At 40.9% G+C, this 14,489-nt stretch overlaps 1 protein-coding gene across 14 annotated transcripts in view; it reads left to right on the top strand.

Annotated features, from left to right (window-relative positions):
* Window positions 1–14,489, top strand: part of TRIM2 (tripartite motif containing 2) — an 87,865-nt gene that overhangs the window by 33,465 nt on the left and 39,911 nt on the right. For 3 of the 14 annotated variants that reach the window (XM_019293391.3, XM_010411809.4, XM_010411799.4), the window contains exon 1: window positions 10,458–11,361. The exons of 9 other annotated variants lie outside the window; for them this stretch is intronic. The gene's annotated coding sequence lies outside the window, so the exon portion shown is untranslated. Of the gene's footprint in view, window positions 1–4,870; window positions 5,035–10,457; window positions 11,362–14,489 lie in introns of those variants that run through there. 2 more of the 14 variants (XM_019293393.3, XM_019293389.3) reach the window with 1 other exon arrangement.

Here is a 14,489-nt window from a genome sequence, read left to right as displayed (position 1 = left end):
CCCCCTCCACCCTGCCCCTTTTTCTTTGTTTTAATGGGTTTTGAATGCTAGTTTTGAGGCTACTCTTTCAGTGAACTTGTAATGTGGAAATTTGTCATGCCTGGACTGATGGCTTTAAAAAAGCTTTCTGCAAGGATCTATACTGTGCCTGCCTCCTTCTACATCAAAGTTCAGCAGAGCCTGGTTATTTGTGAGCTTGAAGGTGCACTGTATCTACCAGTGTGTTTTGTGAAGTGCTCATGAGTTGATTTAGCAAGGAAAGAACAGTGTCCAGATTATTTTGAACTACATAACTCTGACTAGTATGAAAACATGAATGTGCAAAATGCTCCTGCACCTTTTGCAGAACAGAAGCCCTCCAAAGTAGTGATGGAATCTTGAGCAAATGTGCTTGAAACAATTGCTTACAGAAAAACAACAACAAATTGCACTCAAAGGATTGTGCTGAACTTGGAAATGCTCTTGAAAAGATCCCAACAATTATGGGGGTTTTGTGCCTCTTAATGCATTAATCTCTGTAGTGGTCCTTGGAGAGACAGTATGTGTCCCATATTTAGCCCCAGCCATATTTGGCCCATTATCTGTATTATTAGACAACTTGCATATACTGTGAGAAATGGGACTTCCAAAAGAGCAGGTGCCAGCAAGTTCAACGATGTCTTCCAGGGCCCCTTGGTTATTCTGAGAACAGCTGTAAATTGCAAATACTGTAAATCCCACTACTTACAAATTCCTCAGGAATGAAAATGACCCCCAGGAATAAAAATGCAGGACTGAGGAACAAGCCATTCACAGTGTAGATAAACTCTTGAAGAGGAAAAGATGCCATGGTTTCTCTGCATTCACACAGTTGTCTGGTTTGCTTTTGCTTCTGCTTTTTTTTTTTCCCCCAGTGAGGAAACAGTATTCATGAAATTCCCTTCTACAGCTTTCTCTCCTGTAATCCCTCTGTTGGTGGAAGTGTTAATGTAAACCTTAAGGGATTAACTCCCACAAGATAAGCTTCTGCAGGTGTTGGTTTGTTTTGTTTCTGTTTTATCTTGAAAGCAAATTTCATTTGATATCTAGAACTCAAGTAATTGCACTGTGCTGAAGTTAGGAAACCTAGGGCCAAAAAGTCAGGTAGAGCCACAGATTGCTTTCATATCATGAGTGGTTTTTTTTTGTCCTGAGTGTTACTCTGACACAGTACTACGATTTGGGTTAATATGTGGTCTTTCCAAAGTGCTTTTAAGTTTTAGTGGACTCTCTGCAAGGAACTGGTTCTTCTCTTATTACCTAATTCTTAGTCTGCTGTGTGTAGTTTTGGGAGCAACTGCTCTTTGTGCATCTCAGCTCAAAAAACATAAGAAAGAGATAAAATTAAGTGTTGCACCATGAAGATTTCATTCTATTTATCAAATATACTTTTTGTCTTGTGTCTAAAACAGCTGAAAATAAATTTTGGTTGAAAAACACAAACATGTTCTGAGATACTTAGTTCCTGACAAATAATTTTTCATTAATTTAAAAAGTAATCCTTTACATAAAATCTCTCCGTGGAGATAAGTGCAACTCTTTATTACACAGAAAAAAGAAGACATTAAGTGTTGGAGAACTGTTCTATAAGAATTGCACTACATGTTCTGTGTAGGCAGAGAACCCCCTCATCCCTTAGGTTCCTCATTCTAATTAGTTTTTTATTACTCCATCCTATAAAAATGAGTAAAAAGACAGACTAGATTAGAGCACGCAAAAATGTTTGTGTATATAAGGTGGATTTGGAAAAAAAATAAATGAGTTTCCTCTCATTTCCTCTGTTCGCACAGTTTAAAATTTTTGTTAGTCTTATCAGAAGCTGACATATTACACAGTCTTGAATACAATTAATTGTAAAAGCAGGAAAGTTTCTTCCCATATTTAACTTTTGGGATGTGTTTTTATCTGTGCTCCTGAATGGTGACCTTTATCCTCTGAACAGCCATCATTGTTTCACCTCTGGGATATGCTTGTGCAGAAGGCCTGCTCTGAAGATGTGCACCCTCAGGAGGGACCTCTGATGATGGAGGTGGGCAACTTTTAAATGAGAAGAACCAGGATAGTGATCAAGGCATGATTTCCCCAAGCTCTATGACATTACTTAAAGCAGATATTAATAATCCAGAGTACCTATGCAGAGAAACCAGAAAAAGGAAACACCACTGGAAGTCTCTTTTTTTTCTTAAGGATAAAATAAATGTGAAAAGGTAAGAGAAGGGAGAAGAGAAATGCTAGGTTAGTAATGTATTCACTATGAAAGGGTTCTCTTCTTGGAGTGATGATTAGTCATTCACGGTTGTTGGGAATCTTGTTTGTATGACCTGAAAGGGGTGTACCTGCTAAAAGTACTCTGTGGCCCTGAGTGACATTCCTCACAAGGCAGATGTCTGAGGGATTCTTTTCACCTGACATCCCTAAATGGCCCAGCTTTGCAAAGTGATAGAAGCAGCCATGTAGAGCCCTTAATACCCATTAACTATGCCAAAAGGGAGTGACAGCTCCTGTGATGTCTGCTTTGAGTAACTTGAAGGTTTGTCTGGGTCAAATCAAAAGTAAATCTAGCCTAGCCTTATAATTTAGATGGTTGCTGACAGTAGATGCCTGCAGAAGAGCATAAGAATGGATCAGACATATCATGGTACTCTTCAGAATGATCTTTTATATTCAATGATTTATGCTTCCAGTTCTGCTCCTGGTAGAGGTGGTGTCTTTAATCAATTTATTCACCATGAATTTGTCCCACTCTCCTGGCATGTCTGTAAAATACTAACAACTGTAGCAACCCAGACAATGGGTTTCACAGCTCACAGGGTGAAGAATCATCCAGCACATTACTGTTATTTGCAAAAGAGGCTTCTCCTCTGTGGCCAATAAAAAGGAATAGTAAAATGCAATAGATACAAATAGTGAAGAAACAATAAATTGTGAATAAAATCTAACTCAAGAGGACAGTGGGCTCCACCTTCCAAAAACCTAATGACTACTGTTTCATCAAGCTTGCAAAAGCATTTAAGTTATTTGAAATACATCCTAAGAGCCGCTTACTGTGGAATCTGAGTTAGAGAAGTTCAGTACCTGAGGTAGGGCTGTCTCTGTGTCCTATTTGTAACTGGTTTTCCACTAGGATTTCTCAATTTCTCAAAAGCAGTGCTTACAGCTGGTTACTTCACATACACCTCTCATGGGTTTTATCACTTATGATGTATAATCTGTTTCAGTAACAACATGGTGCATCTTGTCACAGTCATCACAAGGACTACTTCTAAAATCTCAGGCAGTTATTATGTGCACTCATGGAGTTTGCAAAGGAAGGAGGATCTTAAGATCTGCTCCTATTCCTGACTGCAAGAGATTCATGCTATATAAGCCACTGTCTTGCACCTCTTTTTTAACAAAGATAGTCCATATCTAAATTGGTGGCTGGCTATGAAAACTTATTCTGTAGTGTACAAAGTACTTAGTGTCACAGATACAGTTAAACAGCAACAGTCTTAACTGTTTTGCCTTAAGATGCGGGATACCTATGTTTGCACAGGAACTTGTGTGCTGTGAAGCAGGTGCCTATCACAGCAGGATTCTGGTACTTGAAAGAGATTTCCAGGTGCTATCACAATCCAAATGATAATGTGGTTGATTTAAGACAATACTGGTCTTACCTGTCCTGATGCCAGGTTTTTTTCCAACTTCTTTTTTTTGTTTAAACAGACAGTTGCATTCACATGGTTATTATAGTTTCCTATACTGTCCCCTAATTTGCTTTTCATGTACACAAAAATGTACTGGTTTTCCTGTAAAGTAAAATGGATGTCTTTTCATGTAGAAATGAATGTCCTGTATATCCCAGTTCAGCTTGGGAGAGTCTTAAAATTGTGGCATATGACTGGTTCTGCTTTATTCCTCTTTCATTAGCTGTTGCTTCCTAAGTTGTGATGCCAGTTGAAAAGACTGATATTTATGCAGGAGTGTATGTACAAGCTCTCCTGAGAATGTAATTTTTGTGGAAATCTGATCTACATCGGAGCTGAGCATTTGCTTATGAGCAGTCTGGCAATGCCCCATGATGGCCTTGGGCATCTGGCCTGAACCTGCAGTCTCAGAGAAAGCTTAGGAGAGTTGTTTTTGGAGATGAAGGATAAAGGCAGATAACTTCGTGTCATGTATAAAACCTTGTACCTCAGGGAGAAGGCTTGAGTAAAACCTGGGCTGAGCCAGAGTAGCTGCTTGGTAGGACTGTCTGGGGGTGCTGCCCACTCAGGGGTTTGCAGGCAGGTAACACATGTTACTGTGGCTGTGGTAAAACTCTGCTGTGGAAGCACATGCTGGGAATTGATGTATTGCTGCAGGCAAGGCACAAGGTGCAGGGAGCACTTAATCCGTGCTGTAGAATGTTTCAGCTATTTCCAATAACAACACTTCTTTAAATAGGAGTGTTGGCATGCAATCAGCAAATGAGTGTCCTTGCTGAGGACTGGAAGGACGTGTTTACTGGGTGAAGTTCAGCCATTGGGTGTTTCCAAGTTCTGAATTGCTGGAGCTGACTGCTGGGAAGTGAAATAGTGTTCCTGTGAGTGCAGAGGTGGAGGACACAGCGTCACAGCTAGCATGCTCGGGCTCAGAGCACTTTGAGCTCCCACTGAGAGCTGTAGATGGCTTTTTGCTATGGTTGGTTGGTCTGTTCAGCTCCTGTGCCCACAACCATTGTTCAAACCCACAGAGCTCCTTTTGCCAAGGTTGCCCTGACATTGTTTCTCACCACTGCTGGTGCTGCCAGACTACCTGCTGCACACAGCCATGTGTTTGCCTACTTGCTGTGGAAGTTCAATGTTGCACTTTTGCCAACATAAAGAGCCTGCCTGGGTAAACTTTTGCCTGCCACTTAACGCTTGAGCAAAGTTTTCTCTGAACCCAAGGACAATATAAATGTGTAGACACATCGCTGCGTTTTTCAAAGATATTTTGGTTCAGAAGAAGACTTGGCAGATACAGACATTGCTGGGCTATGGACAAGAAAATGAGGTGGGTACTGTTCAACAGCTAAGGTACATATGGAGGTGCAGCAAGGAATATTTTGTTTTTTAAACAATATAAGTGTTGCAGAGGATGTGTGCCCGATTTCAGCCTGCTGACATGCTGGAGAGGGGCTCTTTTTTCCCCTCCTTAGTTCTTCTCCTAGTATGTGGTTTTGTGCTTAGAAGATGACAATTCCTTCCCTTTCTGCCTCCATTTTTGCTTTTTCAATACTTATATTCTATCTGCTGTTTCTTGCTGTGAGACACCTAAAGTGTTTTGGGTTTTTTTTCCCCTCCTTTCCCTCCTGGTTTGTGTTTCATATGTTGTATTTAATGGGAAGTGGGATTTTTGAAGGCTGTGAGAAAAACATTCTAAAGGGTTGGCACTCCCTAAGTTAATTTTGTGAAGAAGTTACGTGACTTGTAGTGATTGCTGAGTGTTGCCTTCTCCCTCGCTGACTTGAACTTCATGCTAGTTCACCAAAATCCTACTGAAGTAAATGGAAACAATAGAGGGACTTTATGGTGGTCATCAGAGAATGTGTGACTAAACTCCAGCACCTGATGTGTATTACCTCCCCTAAAGGGAGAGGTGCAGTGGACATGCAACGTGGGGCAGATCCAGTCTCAGGAGGGAGTGGAGGGGATGATCTCTACAGTCTTCACCACACAGTTCAGTACCAAAAGCACTGAGCATTTTCTGCTTGCTTTTACTTGTCTTCCCCGTTGCTCAGCAACCGTGAAGAAAATGGCTAGAGCATTTTTCAACATACCTTATATCTAACAGTATGTAGAAAAGATCAGGGACCTCTTTCCAAATAGATTCCTGATTTGCTCTACTGCCTGTTTTCCTGCTCCTGGACGTGTTAACAGTAATTAGTATGGAGTCTTCATGGAGCACTTTTATTTCAAGTAGCATTTCACAGCAGATGTTTATGGAAGCAGCAGTGTTTTGCTGTGCAGTTTTAATTATTTGTCAGTTCAGCTTGGTTTTATTTGAGCCTGTGTATACCTCTAAAGGCTGAACAGAGATCTGTCAGTGTTCACAAAATAGGTAGACCTAGAGAGTCAAAAATGTGCAATTGTAAGGGTGATAGTACCAGTAGGGTAGGGTTTTTTCAGTAGAGCTACTCTGACTCACTGCTTTGGATGGCAAGTGTACAATTTAAAATTCTTTTACTTATGACTGTACAACATCTAGCCCCTGAAATAATTACTTCAACATACCTCACTGCAGATTTTTTTTTTAGGAGCTCACCTGAGAATATGATATTTTATTAAACATGGAAAGGGCCCTAAATTAGAGTTCTGATGCTGTAATTTAACCTGATACTTTTATCCTATTATTTCCCTTGGTGTGTCCTTTTCCATTCATTTCCTACCCCTTCTTTCTGAAATCTCGTTTTTGAGAATTTGGGGTATTTGGTTGAGGATTCATGGTTGCCCACTGAGGCATTGTCCTTGCATGTGCAGTAAATTCAGTGTGTTACAGCTGTTTTGTGATTTGTTGTGCAAGTCCCTGACCCAGAATGAGGCCCTGAAAACCTCAGACAGACAAATAGCCTCTCAGTCGGTGATGATTGTGTGATCACACAAGCTCTAACCTGCCAGACTTGTCCCTTGGTGTGTGCAGGGCAGCCACCAGCAGGTCCCCTCTCCTTCCAAGGACAGGACAGCTGGGGGATGAGGAGAGAGAAGAAAAGTAAGTATTAGATGCCAGCCATAACCTTCCCTCTACAAACTGGAGTATAAAGCATTAGTATGGTGATGTCTTAAAAGGTCCACCCATGTTTCAGGTGCTCACCCTTTTGTAAGCTTTGATTACAGGCTGGGGAAAGGAGGAAGAAAAGAAGGAACAAATCATTAAACATGTAATGCTATTAAGCAAGGCTTGAATTTGTAGTAGTGGCTTCTATTCCTGTTATTCCTGTGCCTTTAGCAGTTGAAAACCTTTAAAAGAAACCTAATTCATGATATCTGCATCTGACAGTGGTACAGGACGTGACCCCATTGCCATGCAAAAGGAATGATGGAATACAGAGCTTGTTTCTGGTGACTGCAGAGCCACCTCAATGGCAAATACCCAAATGGGGGAAGAGACAGAATAACATGAAGGGGAGAAAAGCAGTTTGTGTCTGGTGCTGCCTGACTTGCAACTTCAGTGGCAGAGAGATGCAGGAAGTGCAGTCCTGCCAGAAAGGCTCATGCTGGCTGAGCAGGGAGGCCAGGCTGTCCCAGCCGTGCTGCAGTTGTGCTGCAAAAGCCGCAACCTTGGCAAGCTAAACCAGGCATAAGCAGAAGGTAGAAGGAAATAGAAGAAGGTGGCAAAGTCACAGGAGGATGGATGCTGGGCTGCTGGGAAAATTTCCAGCAACCCAGCATTACATCCCAGGCAAGTTGTTTGCCTCCCAGGCTATGACAAATCCCTTGTGTTGGGTCACAAGGCCTGGGAAAAAGCATCTGCTCTGCTGGATCATGAGATGAGGGAGTGACCATGGCTCACGGCTGTGGCTGGTGGGGAGGAACCAAGACCTAGCAGAGCTCCTTCTGGGGCAGACATGCCCTCTGGCTTTTGGCTACAGACATGCCCTGTGCCCTCCACAGCGGGAGGAAGCTGTTGCTCTTCTCAGCTAGTGTGAGCTACAGCCTGGGCTTCTGGAGGATGTGGAGTGAGGGCTGGAAGTTGCACTTGCTCTCTGGAAGCTGCTGGATCTGCGTGGGTGCACAGCCACAGTGGGGAAAGGTAAAGGCCAGTGGCTCATGAGGAAGACTAAGGCCCTTTGATTCCTGGTGTAGGCATGGGTCCACAATGACAAAACTTGGCTGTTTCACCCCACTTGCTCTCCTGGCAACAGGGTCAAATTAGGGCTGTGTGGAGCTGGGTGATGGCTGTTAACAGCCCATCCTCTCCTGTATTTGTGTTCCTAAACTAATCCTCATTTCCAGCATGTTGGCTTTGGGTAATTGATTTCTGGTCTCTCACACCTCTTCAGTCAGCCTTAATTGCCAGGACTGTATTTGCTGGTGATTTAGTTTGAACGAACCCAATAATTTTTTTTCTGCTGACCTTAAAATCTCTTTTGTACAGCAGCGTGACTTAAGACTACTCCGTTCAGTCAGTTTATAGTACAGGCTTCAGTGCAGACCATTAATCTTAACTTGGAGTGTTTGGATGATTTATTTAATATTAGAGAAGATACCAATATCTACCTATGGCCTGTAAGTTAACTGTGAGTTTTTTTGGTACCTTACTATTTATGGCCTCCCTAAGAATATGAATTCAGGTTGTGTTTGGAACAGGGAAAAGAATAAGTTATTCAAAGCCCAGGACGTTTACAGGGAATGACAACAGAAGCTACATCACTCTTCCATGGCCCTATGAAGATGGCATGTACTATGTATTTTCTTCTCCAGAACTTTCTTCACTGGTCAGCAGTAACACAGATACGTCAACAGCAACAATGAAATGCAGCAATTTTCTGAGGAAAAGTAGCCTATTGTTTTTACTTAAAAACAGAAAAACAACAAACAAAGTGCAGCATATAATGACCATCCCCACTTCCAGCTCCGAGCACAAAAGACATACACATACAATAAACCTGTTCAGAGTCTGGTTGTAACTGCTATGGGGGTAAAGTGCAAGATCGTTCCTGGAGCTAAGAATCCATTTCCTCTTCGCTAAGGAGAAGAAACCCACGTATCAACATGTAACAAGTAAAATCTCAGGGGGAATGCTATGGCTTCTGTCTCATTTTCCTTGCCACAGTAGCACGCTTTTGTTTTGTTGAAGAAGCAGGATAATTTGTGGAGTATCAGCTCATTGTCAGCAGGCAACTTCTCAGAGTTAATGATAAGGGAACAGCACTTTGAAGCAATGTCTCATTTGGAGGTGTATATCCCTGTGAGAGTGGCTGCAGCTGTGGCTCCAGCAGTCTCCTCTGGCCATGAGGTATGTTATGGGATCAGTTCTGTTTTGAGGGGTATGCAGTCCTTACTACTGACCATAAATGGAAATAGTAATTTGAGTGATACTGGTCATTCTGTTTTAGTGTATGTAAATGTGGCCTTTGAAATGAGCAAGGGAAAGCAAGCAACTATATGATGTCTGCATGCTTCTGTCCGACAGTCTTCCACTTCAGTTCTAGGGGTGCCACTCCTGAATTTTCTCACTCAATTTTTAAGTGTCTTTGTTCCAGTGGCAGAAACAAAAGGCCTTGGATCTTCTTGTTGTGGGAGTGAAATCTGTTGCTTGTTCTTTGCAATAGGGATTTCCCACACAGTGTAAAAAGAAAACTAAAAAAATCCCCGAACCAAACATAAAAAACTCACCTCTCCAAAAACATGCCTGAAATCTCTGGCCTTTTTAAAAACTTTGAATCCTGCTGTACAAATGCCTTCTGCTTCTGAATGTTAGAGCTAAAATGAAACACCTTGTGCTCTCTCTTTGATTGAGTTCAGCACATGTTAAGGGAATCAGAGGGACAGTATTTTGGCACAGGCACCCCAAACCCTAATACATGCACACACGCTGCCTGATGTTTCATTTCAGGTTATAAACTGGATTACAACATGCCTTCACCCTGTGGGCACTGTCCAGGGAAACCAGGCTGGATCTGCCTGATGCATAAAATGATCTGGCTAAATGATCACCGAGTGGAAAGTAAAGGATGTATGCAGAATTTGTATTTTTAACAGGAATTTAGATTACATTTCAATCACACTAGATGATTAATAATACTATTTAGCTCATCAATTCAAGAATGGAATAAATATTATATTCTGGAAACTGTGCTTAAAGAGCTTAGGACAACATTTTAAACTTCTAAAATAACTTTATCTGTCCTCATTAAGTCAGGGTAGCAAAGAGAGTATTTAAGCCCCACGCGTTTTCTTCTTGATGCAAATGGAGCTTTGTGTTCTTTTATTTGTGGGAAGCTTTGTTAGCCTCAGTTAGCTGAAATACTTGCATACGATTTCATTTATTCAAAAGAAAAGATACACTGTATTTAGAGATGCAAATACTACCTTGGTCCGCAAAACCCACCAGCTGTTATACTGGAAGACAAAGCTAATTCTATGTTGCTTTACTTCAGTGGTGTCTGTGTATTCACAAGCATCTTTTTAACAACCTTCTCTGCATAGCTGAAAAATAGCAGGCACCAAATTTCTTTTTGATTTCTTTGGTAACAGCCTAGTAAAATCAGAGTTGATCTATGAATTTTAAAATTTTTAAGCAAGTAAATAGATTAGCTATGATAATACACCTTTGCATTAATGTTTATAGAAAAGCTGAACAGTCTGCTAGCCTTGATTCTCAAATTCCTTGAATATGAGTTTACTAATTGCTGCCTTGAATATTTGACTTGAGATGGAGTTGGGTCAAATATACAGCTCTGTGGTACAAGAAGCTGCTGCTGGTTTGTGTGTCACTAGCACAGTTTCCTGGAGAGGCTCTTTGCTTCTGCTTTAAACATCTGGAGAGAGACAAAGAGTGTTTGTGGGGTCTTTTGTTGCTTCTGAAAGTTGGAGTAGGGAAGAATTACGTTCCAAGAAATACCCTGAATCCTGGAAAAATCGGAGTGGAATCATTAAGTGTTAAACTTTATCTTCTTTATAAACGAAAGTGCTTTCATTTTATCTCTGACAACTGTCCTGGTAATGGATGTTACGTAATATTTACTCTCTCCTTCGGAGTTAAATCCTTTTTCCGTTTTGTGAGTAATATTTGCATATGTATTTCTTAGCTGCATTGACATGCCAGATGCACAGTGGTAGCTGTCTCCGCCTGCTAATCCTGTAATAACATTCTGGTGACCAAATTCAATGGCTCTGCGCGGAGCCTCGGAACAGCTGATTGCTGAGTAGGGAGGAAAAAAAAATAACCCAGCGAATCTGGTTGCAGCTCTCTGCTGCATCCCCATCCCACAATCCCTTGCACCATTTGCTGCAGTCTTTCTACACAGGCTGAGTGAGAAAAAGATGTGCTAAATAAAGATTGATTGGTTTGAATCCTGAAAGGGTCTCCCACTTGTAAATGACCCAGGGAGGAAAAAAAATTCATGACGACTTCACTGGGCCTCCTCTTATTCTTCCATTTTTCTTTCCACCTGTCCTCTTCATGGAATGGAGCGTCATTCCTTAGAGCACAAAATCTCTTGTGCATCTAATAATGACTGTACTGTGATAGGGATTCCTTAACAGTTTTATGCGTGAGGATTGAAATATTAACAGACGATGGTTTGTTCGTTTGGATTACTGCGGAACTGCAGCTCCGTCCCTGCAAGGATTTTATCCTCAGCACTGCACTGATTAAGCTATTTTTCTACAAAGATGGGTAGGTCTGAAATGCTCAAGTTTGCTCAGTGTTATTCCTGGTGGCTGCTGCTGGGTTGCTCCTGTTTTGGCCCTCGATCGTTCATTACATTTCTGCATGCTGTAAGAATGAAGAGGGTTGCTGTGTTTTAAGCAAGGCACTAAGCTGATTGCAAGAGTGGGAGAGAAAGGAATGCAAATTTAGCTTATCAAGCCTTTTACACAAGTGGACTGTGTGGCGGTTCTGATAATTAATTTGCTCAGTGTGTTCTTATCGGCTGATCTGGGGGCTGCTGCTAGAAATGGCTTGAATCTGTTCTTTATTCCTACAGACTGTGGACAGGTGATCTATCTGTTTTAAGGACTTTTAAGCCTCAACTCCCCCAGTCCTTGAAGCAACATTATTGAGGGTTCCCCACCCTTTCTTATGGCTCTGGAGGCCTAACTGTTCCTTTGGAAACGTTGCTATTGGAAACCTATTCATTCATAGTGCATGAATAGACCCTCTAGGTTGTGAATACCATTGATAAGAAGAGGATGAACAAGCAGCAAGCAATTTGTTCTCCTCAGGCTGTACTTTCAGGCTAGTTGCAGCTCTAGGTGGGTTGATTTCAGAGACAGCAGTGTATCAGTAACACAGAATTCTGCTCTTTTAGGAATAAAATCCTGTGAACAGTTACTTGATTCCCCAGTGTATTTTCTCGGCCGGGAAACTAAGAGAGAATTTTCAAGAATTCCAAAGCTCATTTGAGGATACCTGTAGAAAAGGTCCATTTTTCTATTACATGTCTCTGTTTACCTGAAACAACTCTTCTGGAACTGTCATTTGCTATACCTAATGTGATTTTTTCTTTACCCCCTTTTCCAGTGCTATAGGAAGTTCCTTTCATATGGGTGGGGCCGCACCCTGTCTTCGTTCCTGAAGGCATGCATGCATGGAGGGGCAAAGCTTTCCACTAGCTTAGAGAGCCATTGTTTTCTCCTTTCTTTGCTGTCTAGTATATTTTAAATAAAAATCGATGGTCGTATCTCCAAGCAGAAGGAAAAGGAGTTATGCTTTTTCTGGGGTGGCTGGGAAGATAGCGATCTTTGAGCCTCAGAAAAGTGACAAAGGGTGTACATTTCAGAACCGTTTACTGCACTTGGTTTAGCAAACCCGAACTTGGTTTTGAGTGTGTGTGTTATAGATAAATGGGTGGGGTGCAATGTAATAATTGTTTGGTGCAATGTTTCCTAGTCCTTTGGCTTTGCATTAAATTACGAAGTGTAACTATATGGAGAAGTGATAGCCTTGTTTTCGAAGCTCATGCTTCAGCTGCTCTTTTTTGATTGAGAGACATAATGAACCTCTGAAAAGCGCTCTGGCAGTTTTTGAGCTCAGAAGATGCTACTAAAAAAGAGAACATTTTTCTTGTAAAAGTAGTGTTACTTTGCGAAATTTCCCACTGCTAATACATTTAAAACTTACGTTGCTGCAAGCATAGCAGTAAATCAGAAAAAATACTGTCTGGTGAAATTCAAAAACATTGTCTAAAATCCCCAGATTTTCTTCAAATAGTCTTTGATTGTACAGTTGCTTTCATTAAGTAAATGGGCAAAATCATCCTTCTCATAGCTACATCATATTCATCAAAATTACATCAAAGGTGGAGTTGCCTTAGAGAGGCTGCAGAATCCTGCAAATCCCATACTCAAAAGATTCTTTAAAAGGGACCATTTGTGTAAGAAGTTGTTGTACCAGGTAGTGGCCAAAGCTTGAAATGTACAGGTGAAATTCTGTTTCCAGGTGCATGTTTTAAATCTGATTTATGTGAGCACAGAGCATAAATGACAGTCATGGGCTGCTGCATTTCAGACAAAATATAGAATATTAAAAGCACTTATTTCTGAATCATTGATGGTTTCTTTCATTGACAAAGCTTAAAGCGTGAGCATTTGAAAAACAAAGCGATTGGCATGAGATTTGTGTATGAAATGCTAAGAATTACTTCATTTTGCAATGACATCAGGGGAATGTGAAAAACTAAGATGAAAACCAGATTAAATCAATATTATTTTTTTCAGGCAGCAGCAGATTTTCTTGTGTAAGCACTATTTGCTGGTGTAGCTCTACTTGATAAGGGAAAGATGAAATACAAAAAATACCTGGTTGCTAGAGAACTTTCTTCTGTTAAATGACAGGCAGCATTCACTAGTGACCTATTCTTTCATATCTTAAGTACAGCTTTTTCCAGTAGTTTGTGTTCAGTCTGTAACAAAAAAATTGTACTGTTTGTGTGTCCAATTTGGAAACTCTGCTTTTGATAAGAAATCCTCCTGCTTCTGACTATCTTCCCTGTTTTGTTTGGGTCCCTGCCCCTAACGTCTGGGGAGGGAGAGTGGGAGGCAAACACAGCTGTGTAAGTGGTGAAATTAATTTTCCTTTTGAAACATGTCACCGATGTTCTGCGTGTTATGCTGTCAAATGTATGAATACATTAATAGGTATTTGATTATCTGGTGTTTCTACTCTGTTTTGTAAAAGCCAGATGTTTTGGTTCCAGTTCTTGTAAAGCCACCTTTAACTCAAGCTTTTTAAAAGTAACATGGTTTGCTAATTGATCTCCTAGGGTTTATTTTGTGTGATTTATGGCATTTAAATAGGAAAAAAAATTTTGCTTACATAATACTCACATTTTATCTTACTGTGGGGAAAGAAATTTAAAAAAAAATTTAAAAGATGAGAAAGACATGCAAATATTATCAATCCTGAAATCATGCATTTTTGGGTCATGAACAAACATGATATTTTATGAGTATTAGAGCAATTTTTATCATTGCAGTTTCCCCTTCCTTGGGAAAAAAGGAAATAAAAGGGCCTGCCATAAGTGTTTTCCATCAAATTAAATGTCAGTTACTGCTGTTGGATGAATTTGAACTGTGAATAACTTTATGCTGCTGTATTTGCTAACACAGAGGCGATGCCCCAGGAACCTGTTATCAGGGATGTCAGCACAGCTGACTTATGATCCATAATCACTGTCATTATCCTAGAAATAGCCCCTTGCTCGGTGCAGTAAGTAAAAAATACCGGTATGGCTAAATACACAGCTCAGGAAGAACAGCATGGGTTCAACTCTGACAGATTAGTGTGCCATTCATCCAAGCACA

Source organism: Corvus cornix, chromosome 4 (assembly GCF_000738735.6).
Source record: "Corvus cornix cornix isolate S_Up_H32 chromosome 4, ASM73873v5, whole genome shotgun sequence".
Lineage (NCBI taxonomy): Eukaryota > Metazoa > Chordata > Aves > Passeriformes > Corvidae > Corvus > Corvus cornix.
This window is presented reverse-complemented; position numbering and strand designations above follow the sequence as displayed.